Source organism: Quercus suber, unplaced genomic scaffold (genome assembly GCF_002906115.3).
Source record: "Quercus suber isolate HL8 unplaced genomic scaffold, Cork oak 2.0 scaffold_5, whole genome shotgun sequence".
Lineage (NCBI taxonomy): Eukaryota > Viridiplantae > Streptophyta > Magnoliopsida > Fagales > Fagaceae > Quercus > Quercus suber.
Genome location: NW_027069471.1, coordinates 1559526 through 1583134, shown reverse-complemented (window position 1 = coordinate 1583134; position 23609 = coordinate 1559526). Strand labels below are relative to the sequence as shown.

At 32.5% G+C, this 23609-nt stretch overlaps 1 long non-coding RNA gene across 1 annotated transcript; it reads left to right on the top strand.

Moving 5' to 3' along the window:
- The first annotated feature begins 2489 nt into the window (after positions 1–2489).
- On the top strand, positions 2490–5014 carry LOC112003071 (uncharacterized). Its single transcript, XR_002881924.2, has 3 exons — positions 2490–2767; positions 3701–3767; positions 4686–5014. It is a non-coding gene; the product is annotated as an uncharacterized LOC112003071 (long non-coding RNA).
- Positions 5015–23609: the final 18595 nt, after the last annotated feature.

The following is a 23609-nucleotide window of genomic DNA, read 5'->3' as shown; positions in this document are numbered from 1 at the left end:
TAAAAAAAAAAAAAAAAAAAAAAACTCTGCAATCACATTAATTTTCACACATTATTGTAGCAAGTTATGAATAATAGATGATAAAGTGATATCATTTTCACATATTATTAAATGCTTTCCCTTTTTTTTGGGAGGGGGGGGTTCTATTATTTCTTTTATACCTCATTTTACTCAATAAATTAAAATTTATTCAATGTATACTTAACTAAAAAATATATAAGTTTATATAAATGATAAAGTCTATTAATTATAATTCATATGATTTAAAAGATAATTAGTAGATTACCAAAAAAGTAAATGATACATACATACATACATACATACATACATATATTTATATAGACTTCTTCTTTTTTTTCTTTTTTCTTTTTTCTTTTTTTTTGTGGAAATATATAGACTTATGTTAAGACTTCTTTATCTAACCTTTTTTTTCTTTAGTTAAATATGATAAAATAGCTTATCAGAAATCAAATTACAAATATTTTTATGTATATATATAATTAATAGGTTATACTTATAAATTTTATAAAATAAAAATGGCACAGTTGAAAAAAAAAATCTGACTTTGCCTCTAAAGGTCCTTTTCTTTTTGCTAAATGAGATAATATTATTGATGTCAAAATGTGTTGGAAGATCGTAGTATTTGAGTATTTTATTACGAAACTATTTGGAAGATTCTATTTGAGTATTTTATTGGGGATTGTGAAAGTGGAAGATTGTATTATTTGACTATTTTATTTATCCAGTGAGGACCAAGCCAGCAAGGCATGTGACTTATTCTTGGATGATTGTATTTGGCTACTATTTGCCCAGTGAGGACCAAGGCGGCAAGGCCTGTGACTTTTTCTCGCAGCAAATTCCAAATTTCCAGTTCTACTTCATCTCTCTTTCCTATTCAATTCCAGTTCAATTTAATCTACTTTTTTACAACTAAACACAAATTTAAAGCCTTCAAATCACAGCGTTCATAATAAGAGCACTTACATCAAATAATTCAAAATAGGAAAAAAAAATATCATTTTTACATATATAATTTCTAAAATCATTCATGGCAATCAAACTAAAAATATATAAATTTATAAAGCTACTATAGTTTACACTGCTACCATTCATTTTGCATATAATTTTTTATTCTTTATTTTCATGTCCTAAAATTGAAGGAAGAGAATAGGTGGTAGTTATTATATGTGAAAAAAGATAAATAATTAAAAAAAATCATGTAAAATTGATAATTTAATATAATATAACATAAAATAGATAATCTAATGTAGGAATTTTTAAAAGAAAATATATAAAATAGAAAAAGTAGATTTTTATACTAAAAATAAACGGAATATTTTGCTCATGTGAATGCTCTAAATGACAAACAATGTTTATTTTTCACATTTTAGACCATTAATTGTTTTTTTTTTTTTTTTTTTTTTGAGAAACCAGACCCTCAGTCTGGGCTTATATTAAAAGCAAAAAGTTAATGAACATCAAAACCCACCAGAGGGGCAATGTCAGCAGGCATAACAGCAGACCATACTTGACAACCAACCAACTTCTTAGCTTTTTTGGCCAAGGCATCAGCCACAATATTACCACTACGAGGTACATGGACAAACTCAAAGGACAGGAAAGCTGACACAAGACTATGAATATCCTCCACAATAAAACCATACGAAGACAATGCTGCATTTTCCTGTGAAACTGCATTGATAACAATCGCCGAGTCTCCTTCGAAGATAACTCTGTGAAGACCAAGATTTGCAGCGAATTGAACCGCCCGACGGCACGCTAAGGCTTCCATATTCGAAACTGAGTTAGCCAACGACATTGACATGGATAATGCTCCAATGGCTTGGCCACCCCAGTCACGAATAATGACTCCTATTCCAGCCGTATTAGAAGACTTGAAGATTGCTGCATCGAAATTCACCTTATAGGTTCCATATTCCGGAGGGCGCCACTGGTGCATCACAGCTGGCTTGGGTAAGCTGGGATCATCGTCTTGGACCGCTATGAACTCCTGCAGCAAGGCACCAGCTCTGATGTTGACCGACTCCAGAGGTTGAGAAGAACGACCAAAATGGGAGGCATTACGCCTATTCCATATTAGCCAAGTAGAAATCACAAAAATTCCCTTACCGTAGTTGTAACACTCCAACTTAATTGCATATTTAATTTTATGGTTTATATGCATGTTATTATTTTAATTACTTTTAAGTGCATGAAGCTTTGATTTTGTACATATTATAAATAATTAAAATAGCTAGTTGTATTATAAACATATACTTAGTATGATGCTTGGTATTTTAATTAGACATATGATGCATGGCATGTGATAGTGGAAATTCAATCCACATGCAACCAATGAGAATTCAAAACAACTAATACTAAAGCAACATGCAAGTTGACAAACCAAAAGGCCAAGGCTTGGCCGGCCATGCAATTCACCAAGAGCCACTTTCCTTGACTTTCTCAAGCATTAGAACATCCAAGAAGTTATCCCCCTCAATTTTCCACGGGTACACACACATAAATCAGAAAAGTCCACTCCTTATCTTCTTGGCTGCCCCAAAAGTCTCTCTTTATCTTTTCTTTTGCTGGAACCAGAAAGTTCAGCACTCTTTCTCTTCTCCTTCTTCTTTATTCTGGTTTCTTTCTTCTTCCCCTCTCACACGGCTGTAACTATCTTTCACCCTCTCACCAAAAATCATAGACAACTCTCTCTAAGGAGAAATTAAGAGCCTAAACACTAAGGTTTCATCTTCAAAGTGTGTGGGTAAGTAAGTTAAAGTTCATCTGATTTTGTGTACTTGGAATAGTATGATTGTTTGTTTATTTTCATTTTTATCCTCTGTTCTGTTTTGTGAGACTGAACTTGTGTTTCTGTTTTGTAAGTTGAAAGAGTGATGGTGTTATGGTCTATTGGATGCTTATTAGGGTATTTTAATATGTATTGTATAGGTATAAAAATACCCAAACGAAATGATGGCCAATTTCTATTTATTGATGATTTTAGAAATAACATGCACTGAAGCTGTCCCTGTGACAGATTTGATGTTTACAAAAAGAAAATTCTGTATTAAATCATGTTTTCTGAATTAGGATGCTAGGAGTAGTTTTTATGAACCCTAAGACATGTAGGGTTGTTATGGAAGTGGTCTCACAGTATTTTGATGAGTATAAAAATAATGGTGTAATTTCTAAGTTGCATGAGTTTCTGCCAGGACAGATTTGAACATGTTGTATTGTATGATTTTTAATAAATCATGGGTTTATGTTTTGACTCCGAAAATTTTATGGTATATACTGGACATACAGAGGAGTAGATATGTAAAATTTCATGACTTTTGTATGTGTTTGATCAGCCCATTCGTATTTTGCAAATAGGGCTTTTGCTGCTGTAATGAGCAGTGAACAGGGTAGAATAACCCCGACTTTGTGGATTTAATTTTGAAGCGAGGGTGAATTTTCTGAGCTATAATTTAATATGCTCATCCTTTGTTATGTTTGGAGCATATATAAATTTTATGCCTTGGTTTCTCTATGGTTTGGATGCATAATGTGTTTGATGATTGTATCATATGCTTTTGGGAACTTATTGTGATGGGAATTAAGATTTTCTTGAGTTTGAGAGTTAGGTTATGATTGAGGTATAAGTTTAAATACTTAGGAAGAGATTGTCAATAATAAGTTTTGGTTTTTCATCTAGGTGACGAGAACGAGAACACGGACACTTAAGCTCCTCTTGTACAATCTCTCTCGTCTTCGGCTTTCAGGTAAGGGATTTGAGACATGTGCTTTTGATAAGTAAAAAGATTATTTCAAAAAGTATTATGCATTAAAGTTTTTATTTAGAGATATTACGTATAAGCATGAGTTAAGTAAACTATGTGTTCATGAGTTGTCCAATCTTATATACATAATAATTTTAGCATATTGATGCTATTATTTATATCACGAACATGATATTTAAGAATGAAGTGGATATGCTACTGTTGTGAAACGTTTATGTAAAAGCAAGGTTATCAAAAAAATATAATTTACGGTTATTCCATTGTTATGATCTAAACTCAGCCAGTAGGGGTTATAGTACTGGCATTTCCATGAAAATTCTATTTGGTCATTATAAGTGGGACTGGCTCTGCTGTACCCGCCCTTGTTGGTAACAACCAACTTGTGGAGGATGTCAACCTACCCCCATGGTTGAAAAGATGTATTATGATATGATTCCGGAATGACCTAGCATTGTGGGGAATGCTGAATGCCTGGCACTCTGTGCTGGAAGCCTCCCAAAGTTGTGACAGACTTACAATTGGATTAACTAATATGTATTATAAATGAGCTATTGAGCTATTTGGAAATTATAAGAAGGGTATGACGATAAGAAAGTTATATTAAATGTGTTATAAGTTTAATGAGAAGTTATGATAAAGTATTTATAGTCTATTCAAAGATAAGGTTACTGAACTATGGTTACATTCCTTATTATGTCCTTTTATATTTATATGAAAGGAAAATGAAGTATGTTCATCTAAAAGCTCGAAAATTATTTTATGAACAATAAGAACAGTAAGAAGACTATTTTATCAAAGTTGGCATATCCATAAAATATTTGATTTACATGCATTCCTATCAAGGGCCCATGGAGCTTAAAAACCTTACTGGGCTTCGCAGCTCACCCTTTTATATTTCAGTGCACAGGTTCTTCCTGGAAGCGGCGAGAGTGTTAAAAGTGGCAAGGATTTCGTGAATTCTCGTTTGTTAGAGTGTAGAGTTTTTAATGTATAGTAGTTTAGCTCTTTTGATGTATAGGAGGAATCAAGATGTACTTGATCCTCGAGCACTGTTGTAATTCAGAACCTTAGTTTGTTTTGAACCCCAGTTGTATGTCTGCGGGGTTAGGTTTGTAATAATAGTTTTGCTAAATATTTAGTTATGTAATATTTACACGAATACCCTAAGTTTCAACCAGGTGATAACCTTCCAAGTTCGAAGGAAATGAAATATTTTAGGGTTTTCATCATTTTTGTATATGTTGGTTTTAATGCTCGAAATTAAGCAGGTATTCAAGTAACAAATTAATGTTAAGCCCCTTATGTTTAGGTTGGTTCGTGTTAGTATTGAGGTAAACTTGATATTAACATGCCGGTCATGCTCTAAATCCTGAAGTATAGGTTTGGGTCGTGACAGTAGTCATCTTGTACCTGCAAAAACCGATCCATTAGTTCACAAAAAGTCGGGGGAGGGGGAGATGCCACGGATTGAGTCCAGTGGTAAGCTTTCCACACATCCTCTAGCCCTTTGCAAAGCTAGAGTGCATGGATAACATCCTCGGCAGCACCGTGACACAGCTCACAGGTATCCGAGCTAATGATTTGCCGTCTCCTTAAATTACACTTGGTTGGCAGAGCATTGTTGCAAGCTCTCCAAATAAAGTGTATTATTTTATTAGGGACACGTAATCGCCAAATTCTTCTCCAAAAGAGATGTAACTGATCAGAGTTGGAGCTCCCTGCTTGACTAGCTGAAGCCGTGGCCGCCAAAAATTTGTAAGCACTGCTAGTGGAGAATTTACCAGATGGCGTGAGGGACCAAGCCACACGGTCAGCTGGAAATCTTGAGCTGAGAGGGATACCCAGAATCAACCATACTTCATGGGGTAGGAAATGTTGATGCACCAAGTCAGATTTCCATATGCCCAGAGTTAGCAATGAAGTACGATTGAAAGCCATTGCTGCATGCAGAGCGTAATGCCACAAATGTTCTAGCTATAATTGAGTCTAGCATGGATGGAGCTGTTATTGGACTAGGGGGGCAATGGCCCTCCTTAAATTTTTTTTTTTTTTATTTTAAATATTGCTATATTAATATGTACTAATTTTAGCAATTTTGTTCAATAAAATTATACTTTGCCCCCCTTAATAATGTCATCAATTCTTTTGAGAGTAATGTTATAGTCACAAATATTTTTACAATGTTTATACAAACTATTGAGTTAGCAAATTCTTATTGGTTCGTACACTTGCATCACATTTTACTTATCAATAACTACTCACCACATTAGCAATTTGTAAAATTTTTGTAGTTTTAGCATTTTTCACCTTTTAAAGAACATAAAAAATTAATAGATTAAATCTAAAACAAAACATACAAGCCTAAAAAAATTAGCCCAACAATAAAAATTACCAATAATAAAACTAAAAAAATTAAGCCCAATCAATTTATTTTACCCAAAACAAACAACTTGGCCACCTAAAAAATTTTAAACAAAAATTCTTAGTAATAAAGCAGTAGACTCAAGCCGCCGCACACAGTTAGCAGCAGAGTCGCCCCCAAAAATCCAAGTCTTGGCTCTATCCTTGGAGTCTAGTCTTTACCCTTTTACTTTCGAATCGATGGAAATTATATTTTATCACACTAAACTATAGCTCTATTTATACTTACCACCTAAACTTTCAGAATTACAAGATTATCACCCTAAATTATAATTTGTGTTTCACTTTGCATCCTAATGTCAATTGAGTTATTAACTTGGATAGAAACGTATGTCATGTATGGCTCACATAACCTTTGTATATACTACATGAAAATACCAAATTTTCATTCTTCAATCCTTTAAAATAAAAATGTTTAACAAAATTTAACCCTTGTGGTGCAACCTAATCTTTGTTTAATGAAGAGTGACATATCAATATTTTTGTGTGGTGTCATGTATGCAAAGATCACATGAAACACTTTTCTGTTTAAGTTAATAATCCAAATGATAGTAGAGTACAAACTAAAACACTAATTATAGTTTAGAATAATAATCGTATATTGTAAAAGTTTAGATTGATAAATAACTGAATATAAATCGGAATATTACAATTTCATTGAAATGATGGGTCTTGCGTAAAATTGACGTAAATTTTGGGTCTATCTATGAGCGAGGTCTCGGTCCAAATGAACCCTTCGAGTCTTCGACCATCGTCAATAACACCGTGTGGAAATTTGACACCCTCCTTTTTATTTATTTATATTTGGTAATTACGCCAATCAATAAAAGAACTCAAAAATGAAAAATTGTTCATAGAAAAATTGTTTCCTTTTTGGCTTTTTGCTGTCTCTATTTTTAATTTTTTTTTCGACTTATGACAGATTAGTGTGGTTGTCTCATAAGTCATACCCCACGGACCACGGTCCACCCGACCGGTTAGTGGAAAAAGTAATGCTGTTGTGCTGGCTAGATAAGCTTTTTTTTTTTTTTTAGTTGTGGTGCGTTAGGTTAGGTAGGACCGTATGAGTTTATTTATTTTATTTAGACTTATCTGGATTTTAAAAGACTAATTTTCATGCGGGAACAAAACAAAAAAGTAATACAAATCTGACATTTTTTTATTAACTAAAATTAAAAAAAAAATCTAACACTTTCACTGTTTCACACACTTTACTTTTATTTTATTTCATAGGAATTGTTAACGGGGAGACCATTGTTGGAGTCATGTTCCAAGTGGCCTCAATTCATCATCATGTTTGTACAATTTCTTATAGATTTCAAATAAGTTTTTCTACCTTTCACATTGAAAAAATTGTTTTTTATTATTTATTTTTCAAATTTTACAAATGAAATCATATAATATAAAGTGTTGTTCAACTGTTTACCAAAAAAAAAGTGTTGTTGAACTTGAACACCTTTTTAAAAAGTTCTAACACTTTCACCGTTTTACACACTTAACTTTTATTTTATTTCATAGGAATTGTTAACGGGGAGACAATAGTTGGAGTCATGTTCTAAGTTGCTTCAATTCTTCTTCACGTTTGTACAATTTCTTATAGATTTCAATAAAGTTTTTCTACCGTTCAGATTTAAAAAAAAAAAAAAAAAATTACAATTAATGTGTGGGGTCAATACTCAGTTTTGTTGGGAGATAGTTGGTGGAGTCACGTTCCAAGCAGCTTCATCGTGTTTGTACAATTTATTATAGATTTTAATGAAGTTTTACTACCTTTTACATTAAGAAAAAAGTTAAACCATCGCACACCTTTCGTGCAGTGGTCACTTCACAAGTATAAATATTTGTGGGGTGTAGGTAGGAGTGGCAATTTTTACCCATATCCATGAACCCACTTATTACCCACCTTATTTGGATAAGTCTTAACTCAACCCATTTGAATATTCGGGTTAAATGGGTAAGACCCATTTGATTATTTAATTAGATGGGTCTAAATGGATAAACCCACTAATACCTACTAAACCCATCTAAAATTTAAATAAACAACATAAAATCTAAATTTCTAGAAAATGACCAAAATACTCTTGAAATCTAATAAATGACCAAAATACTCCCAAAATCCAAAAAATTACCAAAATAACTCCAAAACCCAAAAAATGACCAAAATACCCCAAAAACCTAAAAAAAATTACCAAAATACCCCAAAAACCTAAAAATTACCAAAATACCCCACAACCCAAAAAGCGACCAAAATACGCCTGAAACCCAAAAAATGACCAAAATACCCCAAAAACCCAAAAAACGACCAAAATACCCCTGAAACCCAAAAAATGACCAAAATACCCTGAAAACCCAACAAATGACCAAAATACTCCTAAAACCTAAAAAATGAACAAAATATCCCAAAAATCTAAAAATATCAACATACCCCAAAAACCTAAAAAATGACCAAAATACCCCAAAAACCTAAAAATTACCAAAAAATGACCAAAATACCTCCGAAACCTAAAAATGACCAAAATACCCCCAAAACTAAAAAAATTACCAACAAATGACCAAAATACCCCCAAAAACCTAAAAATGACCAAAATACCCCAAAAACCTAAAAATTACCAAAATACCCCCGAAACCTAAAAATGACCAAAATGCCCTCAAAACCCAAAAAATGACCAAAATACTCCCGAAACCCAAAAAATGACCAAAATACCCTCAAAACCTAAAAATTACCAAAATACTCTCAAAACCCAAAAAATGACCAAAATACCTCCAAAGCCTAAAAATTACCAAAATACCCCCAAAACCTAAAAATGACAAAAAAATGACCAAAATACCCCCGAAACCTAAAAATGACTAAAATACTCTCAAAACCCAAAAAATGACCAAAATACCCCTGAAACCCAAAAAATGACCAAAATACCTCTAAAACCTATAAATTGACTAAAATACCTCCGAAACCTAAAAAATGACCAAAATACCTCTGAAACCTATAAAATGACTAAAATACACCCGAAACCTGAAAAAATTATCAAATTACCCTGTAACCTAAAAAATGACTAAAATACATCTAAAACCCAAAAAATTACCAAAATACCCCCTAAACTTAAAAAATGACTGAAATATCTTGAAACCTAAAAAAAGGACTAAAATACCCCCCTGAAATCTAAAAAATGACCAAAATACCCCAAAAACCTAAAAAAATGGCCGAAATACACTCGAAGCCTAAGAATTACCAAAATACTCCCTAAACCTAAAAAATTACCAAAATGCCTTCTAAACCTAAAAATGACTGAAATACCCATAAAACCTAAAAATTATCAAAATACCCTGAAACCTAAAAAATGATCGAAATACCCCAAGACCTAAAAAATGACTAAAATAACACCAAAACCTAAAACAATGACCAAAATACCCCAAAAACCTAAAAAAATGATCGAAATACCCCCCAAACCTAACAATTACCAAAATACTCCCTAAACCTAAAAAATGACCGAAATACCTTCAAAACCTAAAAAATAATTGAAATACCCCCGAAATCTAAAAAAATTACCAAAATACCTTGAAACCTAAAAAATTATCGAAATACCCCCAAAACCTAAAAAATGACCAAAACAACTCCAAAACCTTAAAAAAAATGATCGATAAAAACCCCTGAAACCCAAATTATGACCAAAATACTGCTAAACATGTAAGATGATCAAAATACAACAGAAACATCTAAAATTACCGATATAGAGGTTCGAGAATATTTTTGACAAATTAAAAGTTCTAAGAGTCTTTCAGTCATTTTATAGGTTTCGAGGAAATTTTAGTAATTTTTTAGGTTTCGAGGGAATTTTGGTATTTTTTTAGGTTTCGGGGTTATTTTGATCATCTTTTAGATTCTAAGGGTATTTTAGTCATTTTTTAGGTTACGAGGGATTTATGTCATCTTTTAGTTTTAGGGTTATTTCAATAATTTTTAGATTTTTTGGTTATTTCGGTAAATTTCTAGGGTTCAGAAGTATTTTGGTAATTTTTAGGTTTTGGGGTATTTTGGTAATTTTTTAGGTTTTGGGGGGTATTTTGGTCATTTTTAGCTTTTGAGGGTTTTTTTGTCATTTCTTGAGTTTCGGGGGTATTTTGGTATTTTTTGAGTTTATTTTTGAGTTTCGGGGGTATTTTGGTCATTTTTTGGGTTTTGGGGGGTATTTTGGTCATTTTTAGGTTTTGGGAGTATTTTGATCATTTTTTGGTTTCAAGGGTATTTTGGTCATTTTTTGAGTTTCGGAGGTATTTTGGTCATTCTTGGGTTTGCCGGTATTTTGGTCATTTTTTGGGTTTCGGGGGTATTTTGGTCATTTTTTGAGCTTCAGGGGTATTTTGGTCATTCATGGGTTTCGAGGGTATTTTGGTCATTTTTTGAGTTTCGGGTGTATTTTGGTCATTTTTTGGGTTTCGGGGGTATTTTGGTTATTGTTTGGGTTTTGGAAGTATTTTGGTCATTTTTAGGTTTCGAGGGTATTTTGGTCATTTTTTAGGTTTTGGGAGTATTTTGGTCATTTTTGGGTTTCGGGGGGGTATTTTGGTCATTTTTTAGGTTTTGGAAGTATTTTGGTCATTTTTAGGTTTTGGGCGTATTTTGGTCATTTTTTAGGTTTCGGGAGTATTTTGATCATTTTTGGGTTTTGGGGTTATTTTGGTTATTTTTTGGGTTTTGGAAGTATTTTGGTCATTTTTAGGTTTCGAGGGTATTTTGGTTATTTTTTGTGGTTCGGGAGTATTTTAGTTATTTTTTGGGTTTTGGGGGTACTTTGGTCATTTTTGGGTTTTGGAAGTATTTTGGTCATTTTTTGGGTTTCGAGACTATTTTGGTCATTTTTTTGGGTTTTGGGGGGGTATTTTGGTCATTTTTAGGTTTTGGAGGTATTTTGGTCATTTTTTAGGTTTTGGTGGTATTTTAGTAATTTTTAGGTTTTGAGGGTACTTTGGTCATTTTTTGGGTTTTGGAGGGGTATTTTGGTCATTTTTAGGTTTCAGGAGTATTTTGATCATTTTTTGGTTTCAAGGGTATTTTGGTCATTTTTTGAGTTTCGAGGGTATTTTGGTCATTTTTTGGGTTTTGGGGGTATTTTGGTCATTTTTTGAGTTTCGAGTGTATTTTGGTCATTTTTTGGGTTTCGGGGGTATTTTGGTCATTGTTTGGGTTTTGGAAGTATTATGGTCATTTTTAGGTTTCGAGGGTATTTTGGTCATTTTTTAGGTTTCGGGAGTATTTTGGTCATTTTTGGGTTTCGAGGGTATTTTGGTCATTTTTTGGGTTTTGGAAGTATTTTGGTCATTTTTAGGTTTCGGGGGTATTTTGGTCATTTTTTAGGTTTCAAGAGTATTTTGATCATTTTTGGGTTTTGGAATTATTTTGGTCATTTTTTGGGTTTTAGAAGTATTTTGGTCATTTTTGGGTTTCGGGGGTATTTTGGTCATTTTTTGTGGTTCGGGAGTATTTTGGTTATTTTTTAGGTTTTGGGGGTACTTTGGTCATTTTTGGGTTTTGGAAGTATTTTGGTCATTTTTTGGGTTTTAGGGGGTACTTTGGTCATTTTAGAGATTTTGGAGGTATTTTGGTCATTTTAGTGGGTTTTAAGCATATATGGCGATTTTAGAGATATCGGGGGTATTTTGGTCATTTTTGGGGTTTCATGGGTATTTTGCTCATTTTAGAGATTTTGGGATAATTTTGGATGTCCAAGGGTATATTGGTAATTTTGGAAGTGTAGGGGTATTTGTATCATTTTAGGTATTTAAGGGTATTTTGGTAATTTTGGAGGTCAAGAGGGTATTCAAGTAGTTTTAAAGGTATTTGAGCCATATTGGGTTAAATGGGTGGGTTATTAATTAAATTGGTTGGGTTGGTAATGGATAATTAATTTATATATAAACGGGTTATAAATGGATAAATGGATAATTACACACCCAACCCATTTATGACCCGACCCGCCCATTTGCCACCCTTGGGTGTAGGGAGTAAGGGTTGGAGTTTAACTCTTCTTTGCGTTTGTACAATTTCTTATAGATTTCAATAAAATTTTTCTACCGTTCACATTGAAAAAAATAAAAAATTTACATTTAACGTGAGGGGTCAATACTCGGTTTTTGTTGGCAGATAGTTGGTGGAGTCATGTTCCAAGTAGCTTCATCGTGTTTGTACAATTTATTATAGATTTTAATGAAGTTTTTCTAACTTTCACATTATGAAAAAAGTTATACCATTGCATATCCTTGGTGCAGTGGTTAGTCCATAAGTATAAATGTTTGTGAGGTGTGGGGGGTAAGGGTCAGGGTTTAAGTCTCTAAGAGGGAATTTTATACACATATACACTTAGATTAAGTTAGAATAGAAATTCTATCTTGTATTAAAAAAAAAAAAGTTATACTTTGAATTTTGAAAAGGTAATAAATGTCTAAGGTTGTGTTTGACAATATATAAAATGTTTTTCAAGTGTAAAATATTTTTCAGTTGAAAATATTTTACGTAAAGGAAAACATTTTCTATTGTTTGACTGTGTTGTGGAAATTACACCGGATAATTATTTCTTGTGTTTGTTCTTGGATGTAAAAAATCTCTATTTTTTGGAAAATGTAAGTCGAAGCCAGCCACCACCACCAAGGACAAGCACAACCCACCACCACCCACACAAAATCCAAATCGGGAAGAGGGAAAAAATTGCCACCATTGCTCTATTGCCATCACCACCCACAAAAAATCCACCAACACCCACACAAAACCCACCACCACCCATAGAAAATCCACCACTATCCACACAAAACCCACCACCACACAACACAAAAACCATCAAAACACCACCACCCACACCACCACAAGAACAACAAAAAAATAAGAGATTAAAGAAAATGAAAATTAGACACAAAAATAAATAGGAGGCTTGGTTCGGGTCAGAGAGAAAAAGTGAGATGAGAGAGAGTGGAAGAGAGGTTGTGGTCAGTGGCGGCTCTAGGAATTTTTTTAAGGGTGGTCTTTAAGAAACTTAAATTAAACAAAATTTAATAAAAATAAAACTTGAATATATTAACATTAAAAAAAAAAATCTCAAATACATAAAGTTTTAAAATTTTCTTTTACAATTTTCTTCTATGAGTTTTTCATATTTGAAATTATTGTATGATAGCTTTATTATGAATGCTATCAGTTACATCTTTTTCAATACATACAACCAAGTAATCATTGAATTACTGATCTCTCATTCAATTACCAAAATCTTGCTTAAATAAGTAACAATACATACAAAATGCATCATCATTTTTTATGATATGTTCCAACCAATATTTTGTATTATTTAAACTAATCAAGATTAAATCAATGCAATGCTCCATTAATTTCTTTTTTTGGAAAATCATGGTTAAGAGGTTGACAAGAACATCATTGTAAATATGCTCTATTTATTTTCTCCTTCTCATTAGGATGACAAATGAGACATTTTCTCATAGCCTAGGATTTGAAAGAAGATTACTCGAGTGAATACAAATTTGCTTAGAAAATAAATTTTGCAATAAAAGTGATTTTCTTATAAGAATTTCGTCAGTAGTGCTAACAAAAGAATAAAGGGTAAACTATAAGTTCATTCAAAATATTCAACTTAGGCATTAAACTGTTACATTAATCATGTTCAATAAAGTATTGAAACATTATTTTAGTGCATATGCATATGTACAAGATGTATCACTTAAATCCAATAAATTCAGCTAATGACTAAAGCAAGCACTAACCAAATAGCTATTAGAAAATATGCATTTTTATGTGTATAAAAATAGCAATTTAAAAATAAGTCTTTTGAAAAAACAATTTAAAAATATCACAATTAAACATTTGATTTGATCTTTTAGGCTAATTTATTTGTTTGGACAATATATGAGAAATGTTATTTCCACAAAATTTTTACAACAAATCTTAGTTGGCAATTGTTATCGGTTCTAATTTACATATCACTGAAATTGTTTATTTGTTCACCGGTAGCAACCTACTACCTAGGATTTGTTATAAAAATATTGTGAATATAGTACTTTTTGCAATTCTTTGATTCAATCTTTAACTGGCCAAAACTTTGGAGAGGTCAAATTTTATTTTTAATGGGCTTAAAATTTTATTTAGGATGTTCAAGTTTTTTTTAGGGTGGTCAAATTTTTTTTCTACAGTGGTCAACAACCCATATTAATTTAAAATTAATTTTTTAGGGTATAAAAAAAAATTTCCCAAGTTCAGGGTGGTCCCGTGACCACCCTAAATCATACATAGCGCCGCCCTTAGGTGTGGTTCTTGAATGAAGGCACTAGATCGGTGACATGTAGTGTTGGATATGACCTTGGTTGGTTGGAGGGAAAGAGAGAGAAAGCAGGTCGGCGAATGGTGGAGACGAGATTGAGAGGAGGCGATCTAACCCAGAAGGCAACGGCGGCGAGATCGAAAGGAGATGATCTAACCCAGGGGCAGTAGTGATGACATTGAGCAGAGGATGAGGCAATCTAGAGGGTGGCGGCGGCGACGATCAAACTTCTCTCTCTCTCTCTCTCTCTCTCTCTTTTCGGGTGTGTTATCTCTCTCCCCTCCTTCTACTTTGGCTTGTTGTGAGTGAGCTTAGAGAGTGAGGATAGGAACTTTCTGAGGAGAGTGGAAATGGTTTGAAGGTAAATTGAATGTGTAAAATGATTTACAAGTGTGGGGTGGGTATTTTACGGTCAACTAAAATCAATTTTCAGTTTGATTGTAATTTCCTGTGTTGCCAAACACCAGCAATGGTGTAAAACAATTTCAAAAATTCAATTACACTTGAAACAAACATAGCCTAAGGACATGACATTTGTTAATAAGTCAGTTTTAGAAACTTTTTATCCAAAAAGAAAAAAAAAATTGACATTATTTTTATTGCTTTTTATATTTCCCATAAATAGTGATATTAAGGTTATATTTGGTAACAGCTTGAAAATTGTGCTAATAATTGATTTACTTGAAAATTTATTTTGGGACAGAGCATTGCATATGATAGATTCAGTGCTCCAAAGGATTGCAGGGCCTCTGGATGGCTGCAAGGGCATAATATGGACGTGGCAGTTGAAACTGAGTAGATGTTTCTATTAACCGAGTTTACTCATGACCTTGAAAAGAGCAATGCTCAAACCTTCAATGTGTTGGACTTAGCGGGCTTTGGCTGTTAGAATTATTTGCCCTAAAAAACAAGACTATGCATTTTTATTTGATAATAAAAATTTATTTTCACATTCATAATTTTATAGGTATATTTTATTGTTTAAATGTGGCATGTGATGTCATATTTGTAGAAAAATCATGTTAATGGTTAAGGAACCAAAGACAGGGAGTAATGATTTTTTATAGATTATTATATTGTTCTAGACTGTGGATATTAATTGAATATTACCACTGAAGCCTAATCTTGTTATACTGCTATATGATATGATGATTTACTCCATCATTGAGGTAGTGACTTTAAGCAGACAAGTGGGTGTAATGTAACAAGTACATACATTGAATTGGATCCGATCAAGGACACCTTATGGAGCGATCACTGTTAATTAAAAGGTTGTCATATCACAATTTTTCTATTGTCCTCAAACATGAGGGGTTTGTGTATATTTATTTATTATGCACATAATTTTGACAATGTCAGCTAGTAGTGCCGATTTTAAAGGCTATATACAGACACGTTGGGTTATGTCTGTAATGAGTAAAATATATAAATGCTCAATAATGAATCCACCAGTCTTTAAAGAAGATAGTATATTCAGTTGATTTTCATATTGAAGTTGGACTCAAAACAAAATTGGCTGGTGACATTTTTCGAAAATGTTTTTCATATATATAATATTGTATATATATATTTAAAGAGTTTTTTCAAAAATATTTTGGAGTCCAATAGAAATTATGAAATCAAGAAATTAAGGGTTACATAAGCTAGGGACATGATAGTGATATTAATCAAGTCTTAGTGGCTTGTGGGAATATAGTATGGTGGAAGGGCATAGATATAAAATTGTAAGTAATGAGACCTCATTTGTAATTCTCTAATCTTTAGGGATCAATTGCATTGTGTTGATGGACATTACTGCAATTTGTAGAAGTTCAAATATTTTCTTGATATGGTTGAGAAAATTAAGGAATAATTTTGGAAAGAGTTTTAAGATAAGTCAATAACATTCAAAAAAATTATTGATGAATCCTACGACTGAAGATTAGGATCCCTAAGGATCCCACGTCCAATCTCTCTCTAGGGTTTTAGAAGTCTTAAATATAAATAAGATTTTAAAAATCACATTAGTGGTTGGCCATCAGAACTACTGAGTAATACTGCAGTCTTCTGAAAACTCAAAAAGAAACAGAGAGAGAGATGTGAATACCTTGGAAGGCAACATGCTTGGGTTGCTAAGAGAGGTACACAATTTTGTTCTATTTAGAATCCATGATTATGTGTTACAACGATCTTTAAATAAAAAATATAAATTTTTGTTTTATATTACTTCCGCAAAATTTTCACTGGCATTTTTGACACAGTTAGGCCTGACTACATATCCAACCACGGAAGCCCTTCCCACACATGCATTTATCGCTTCAGGGTGCATGTTCGGGAGCCTGACTCTGTTTCTATGATAGCAACGTAGGCTACATCTCTGTCACTTTTCTTGTACTTGTTTCTACTTTCTTTATTCTTTATTTAGATCTAGTGTTGAGACTTCTAACTTTCTAGTTACTAGATATAGACATCTAATTACCTGTGTTTAAAGTTCACTATTCCCTCATATCAGTTAGCAGTAAAGCAGAAAGGAGTAAAGAAGAAAGGATCACAGAACAAGAAGGAAGAAAAGAAGAACTAAGCAAACACAGAAACAAATGGAACTAAACGACATAAACAAGCTGCAAGTGTAAATAAGTTTAGTTGATAAACGGCATGTAGTTTAGCTATTAATTTTATTCACATTGTATCTCACGTGCTGTAACTAACTCTCCCACGTGTTATAACTGCTTCCCTCATTTTCTGTTTTGTCTGTTACATTCTGTTTTGAGCTTTAGATACAGAGATGTATATATTCCTAGATTGTGGATAGGTTCATCATTATTACAATATCAAGAGAAAGTTTCTAATCTTCTCTCTCAAACACTCTCTCTTACATTCACAGATTCTTGGCTTTCTTCATCTCTGTTTTGTAATACCTCATGTTAGTGTTCATCAAATAGATGTGTATTTCATTTTGTGCTTGCTTTCTAGTTACGAAGGAGCGTTTTAATAGGACAGTGAACATCAAATTTGATTGTAGAAAAATGTAGAGTGAATATAAGTTTGTTACATTTGTGTCAACATATTCTCTCCCTTGTGCCCATATGATGGTGTAAATAAGTGCTCAATGTCTTGCTTGCTTTTGGCTGAAAAGGTAAAAGAAATGAAAAACTAGCCACTTCCACTTCCAATCACATGGTGGTTTGATCTCATTGCTGATCGAATGGCAGAGGAGGTCGGGTCCCGAAGAAAAACTAGCCACTTCCACTTTTCAATTTTGGAAAGATCCAAAAGGCCGTGTCACAAGAACTCCACTACGGATGGTGCCTTCTGTCATTTGGGCACAGCCATCAGTGACAAATAGAACCCATAACTTTCATCTTTTATAATTTGAAGTATTGTAAGCTCAATTTCTTTTGGTTTTATTGAATTTAATAATTTTGTAAAATTAGGATTTATACTGAATTTGTTTCGAGGATTTTGTTGTTTTGAATGCAATTGGAAATTTTAGTATGTAACTGAGACTTGGAATTGAAGATTGGTAACTTCATTTTGGTTCGAAATTGATGAATTTTTGGTAAATGGCTATTCCAAATGTAGGCCTTCACGAAAATGGGATTTCGAATGATTAGTTGTATCATACAACTTGTATGTTGATCAAATTGATGTTTCAAATGTCCCTTGGACTCTAGAAGGATGATTTATAAACAATAATTGTGGCAAATTTTGATATAATTTTAGCCGATTTAAAAGAAATTCGAACTTTGGGATTTATAAAATGAGAATTTGTGTTTTTGTTACGAATGAGATTCAAATCGTGGCCAAGTAGGTCTTCACTTCCAACACTGACTTACGCAACTATAAATCATAACAGTATAGAAGACCCCAAGTTAATATTGTTGCTACTCACTAATTTGATTCGCTAAATATTATTGCTACTTTAGACATGCTTCCCACTTTTCTTGATAGTTTAGGAACAACAAATTAGAAAATAGGGAACCAATAATCTGGCTTTGATACCAGTTACAAAGACACGAGAAAACTGAAGAACTGAAGAAAAACTTCTATTATTTCTAGCTCGTCGTTCTCTTTAAGCACGTAGTATGTTGCATCCTTTTATATCTTAAGAGAGATGCAAGAATACAATAGTAAAGAATCACCTAGAGACCAAGCCACTGATCAATAATGGTTCAATCCCATTCCATGAAAAATTCCAACCCGAAGATAAAATTATAAGTTCCCATTCACATAAAGAGACTAAACGTTCCAAAATTCCAAATAGCGATCTGGATACTTTTGATTTGTTGATTGATAATGATCAAATTAAGTCTCTCTCAATCTAAATGGTTACCACCAGAACCCACTATTTCACTGCTACCAAATGGCCTAAATGGCCAATATCACTGTTTTTGAAAATATTTTGCAATCTAATACTGTTTTTGAAATATGTAAGGATCTATCATGAATTGGAACTTCGAGTTTGGGGAACTTGAGTTTTCCGTGGTACTTGAGTTCCAAGGAAAAATTTTGAATTTTTTTTATGGAACTCAAGTTCTAGGAACCTGAGATTAAAAAGAAAATAGTATGGTAAATCTGAAGGTTATTTTTTTTTAAAAAGAATTCAATTTTTTTGAATTCAAGTTACACGACAAACTCGAATTTTATACATGAGTGGGCAGTAAGTGGAACAGTACGGGTCTTCGGAACTCCACTTTTTTGTTATGAATAAAGATTTATAGTTCATCTAGTTACGTTGTTATGAATAAAAATTTATCAATTGTTTTTTTTTTCTTTTTCAAAATTTTTTTGTTATGAATTTTTTTTATTCATTTTAATTTTTTTTTGAATAAAAATTTGTTAATTTTTTTTTGTTCCTTTTTTAAGATTTTCTTTTTTGTTACTTTTGATTTGTTGATTGATAATGATCAAATTAAGTCTCTCTCAATCTAAATGGTTACCACCAGAACCCACTATTTCACTGCTACCAAATGGCCTAAATGGCCAATATCACTGTTTTTGAAAATATTTTGCAATCTAATACTGTTTTTGAAATATGTAAGGATCTATCATGAATTGGAACTTCGAGTTTGGGGAACTTGAGTTTTCCGTGGTACTTGAGTTCCAAGGAAAAATTTTGAATTTTTTTTATGGAACTCAAGTTCTAGGAACCTGAGATTAAAAAAAAAAATAGTATGGTAAATTTGAAGGTTATTTTTTTTTTTAAAAGAATTCAATTTTTTTGAATTCAAGTTATACGACAAACTCGAATTTTATACATGAGTGGGCAGTAAGTGGAACAGTACGGGTCTTCGGAACTCCACTTTTTTGTTATGAATAAAGATTTATAGTTCATCTAGTTACGTTGTTATGAATAAAAATTTATCAATTATTTTTTTTTTCTTTTTCAAAATTTTTTTGTTATGAATTTTTTTTATTCATTTTAATTTTTTTTTGAATAAAAATTTGTTAATTTTTTTTTGTTCCTTTTTTAAGATTTTCTTTTTTGTTAGGATTAAAAATTTATAGTTCATATAATTATGAATAAAAATTATTAATTATTTTTTTCATTTTTAAAAAAGAAACTTATAGCTGATCAAAGAGAAACTTATAGTTTACTAGCCTCATAACATGCGATGAGATTCTTTTTTTATTTTATTTTATTATTATTTTGGGTTTAGTGCCATAATTTTTTATTAATATTAAATGAATCTATAATATGAAATTTTTGGGGGTGGAACAATTAGAGAAAAAGAGAGAAAAGAAAGACAAAAGGAAAGAGAAAGCAATAAAATGAAATTTATTAAAAACAAATGGTATGTTCATACCTTCTTAATTGAGTTTTGAGTGATTGCCTTCATTTGGAGACCCTTTCCAAGTTCTCACATCTCTTAAATGTAGTGAAAATATGATAAGGATGGAGAGACAAAGAGGAGGAAGTAACAACTTATTATTGGAATTTGGGAGTAAAAAGTTTGTGGGAAAGTGGGAATATAAGTCGAGTTCTAGGCAGAACTTGATATTAGCAATATCGAATTTCAAGACAGGGTATCTTGCTACATAGTTTGAAAATAGGGTTGTTTGGCTGCATATTACATGTACTTCTTAAGTAAGATTAAAGGATAGTTGATTGAGAAATAGAAAAACAGTAACCTCAATGCAAATTAGATTTTTCGTCTAAATTAAATTTATAGTATAAAATATTTTGATTCCTACATCGATTATAATTAAAAGTAAATCAGTGAATCGATGTCTTTCCCCTCCTATTAACTAGTAATGATTCTACTACCTAACCTTATTTTACTCTTTTTGTTTTCTCTGCTCAGGTTTAAGTAGACTGAAACAAATAAAAGGGAATAGGGCAGGGTAGAGGAAATCTTATTTTTTTTAAAGTGGAAATTAATTTGATACCTCCCACTATCAAGCTTGAAGGCTAAAATCTTGACGTTGAAAATAAGATATCAAGTCTAGGTTAGAGCATTGCAAAAAAGTGAACACTATAATGAACTAGAGTTATTGGCAACTGGATAGGGTGTCATTTTTTTGGTTTTTAAGCAAGCTTAGTGCTAATTTGTTACTTTTGAACTTTCTTGTTAGATTTGTTTTGGTAGTCTGCTGCAACTTGCTTGTCTACTGTTACCTGTTTTGTTTGCAGATTAGTTAGTAGCTGGTTATCATTTTGCTGTATTAATAAAATTCTGCTCATTCATTGAATTAAAAAAAAAAAAAAAATGAAAGGCTTTGTTGTGTTTAATTAATAATGTGATAAAAGAATCATCTCCCCTTATTGATATAGGTTATTTTACGCTTAGAATGCCTTGAGATTTTATTAGCAATATTATTGATCGTTGTATTAAAGGTGGTTTATTCACAGTTGCCAACTTGTTCAAACGAAATTCCTTGAATTTAATGACTTGAAATCCTTCCTCATTTTGAAGTTTACCTTGAAATTTGATGATGCCAAAAATCGTTAGTGAGCTGCATAGTTCTCACGTGCTCTAGATAGAACCTGTGAAACAGAAACAAAGAAGACCTTGCAGAGAGTACCGGTGTGGTACCGACCAAATACCCTCTGAAGGTTAAGTTAGAGAGAATTTCTACAACTCTAGAGTGTCAGAGTAGGGAGAATTACACGTACCTTGATTTGTGAGGGTTTTAGGGTTTTTATAGTAGTGTGGAGCTAACATTCGTTTCTTGGTAGAGAAGGTATTTCCTTGTAGAGAAGATTTTCATTAATGATCATATTTTACGGGATTCTTTCCTTGTAGAGATTCCTTTGATTAGGGTACAAGACATTTCCATGTATAAGCATTCGTGGAGGTCAAGCTAAGCCAGGCTGGACCTGTCGGCTTTTTCACACCCATCGGCCTCTTCTCCCTCGTCGGCCACTTGCCTCATTCGAAAGTTCCCCGTTGGCTTATGGATGCGCCTGGTATANAAGGATGCCTCTTCGGGTCTATTACTCTGTGTAAATGACACTCATCTCATCTTATCTTTTAATTTATGTTCTCATCGTCAACATCATTTTCATCTTCTCTTTTTTTTTTTTTTTTTTTTTTTTTTTTCACTGAGACTCATCTCTTGCTATTGAATATGTACCGGTCGAATCTTGCATTTTGGCCGGATTTCACTGAAGCGAACCGGAATGCCCAAAACATAACGAAATAGGCCGGAATTTTATCCGAGGTGGAATAGAGGGGTGTGCCATTCCGGTTTGCATACCAATACAAAATTTTCCGGCCATTCCACAAAAAAAAAAAAAAATACACATATTCAAAGTCATGAAATATTACATTTTCTTTCTACTAACAAATAGAAAAATACTTTTTTTATTTTTATTTTTTAAAAGAGATAAAATGGGAATTGAGGATGTTGAGATGAGAGTAATAAAGTGAGAGAGAGTTTGATATGATAATAGAAAAGGAAAATAGTGGAGAGAGAGAGAGAGAGAGAGAGAGAGAGAGAGAGAGAGATAAAAGATGATATCCGCTACAAATACGAGTCGAGTCACTAAGGAAAGAAAAGTTATTGCAACTACAAAACTAAAGAGAGCATAACTATTGGCACTGCTAAGAAGACCTCACACCTACAATATTTCTCTTGGTACCTAATTTTAATGAAAAGTAAATTAGGGCTTATTTTTATACAATAGGCTGAACGAGTTACAAATTTAAATAATTAGGAATTCTTATTTTTAAATAAGCTTTTTGTTGAATAATTTTTACTTGTTATTGTTTGGTCTAGTCTTTTTTTTTTTTTGGTTATTTTTGTTGTTATTTGGCTAATTTTTATTGTTGTTATTTAAGCTTTGTTGTTTTTGTTTTTGTTTTTGTTTAAGGGGTAAGGATTATGTTTGAGGGAGCATAATTATTTTTGAAGTAATGCTACATATGTTTACATAATTTTTACAACAAATCTATGTAACAAGTTGTTATTGGTGGGTAAAAAGTGATGTCAGTATTAAGTCTAGATTAGAATTAGTAACAACTTACCTCATAGGATTTGTTGTGAAAATATTGTTAATGTAGACTGTAGGGTCATGATTTGTAGCCCAAGCCCAAAAGATGTGAGATGTGAGATGTGAGTCCAATGAGCCCAACACAATGAATTTGTAGAGAGTGGGTGAAAGAGCTGAGCTATTTGCGAATTAAACAACGACTAATAAGGATTTAAAAGATGAACAAGCACAAAAACACACTTGAAACTTGATTAAATTGGTGTCCGAGGAGATGAACTATGAACCGAACTACTGTTCCTGAAAGCTAATACAATCCTTAGTGCTATAGTAAATCTTCTTCTCTCCTAATTTTCTATATCCTCTCCCCCCTTCTATTATGGGAGGTCTTTTACATTATATAGTTTCCTTTCAGACCATCTTAATCGTACACTTGTTAGTCATCTAAGCCTTCACTCAAGTATATGTCCCATCAGGCATCTTCTTTGACTCTCTGTGAATGGTGGTGGTTGAGACTGCACTGTTTAAGGGTCTTCTCCACATAAATATGGCCAGAAAAGTTGCTGCAGTGGTAGCAGTTTTCTTTTAGATATTTCTGTATTCTTATCATCTTTGTACGTGCCTGAAGTTCATCTTTATCGTTGAACTTCCTGGAAGGTCACCTAAATCGCCTAAGTA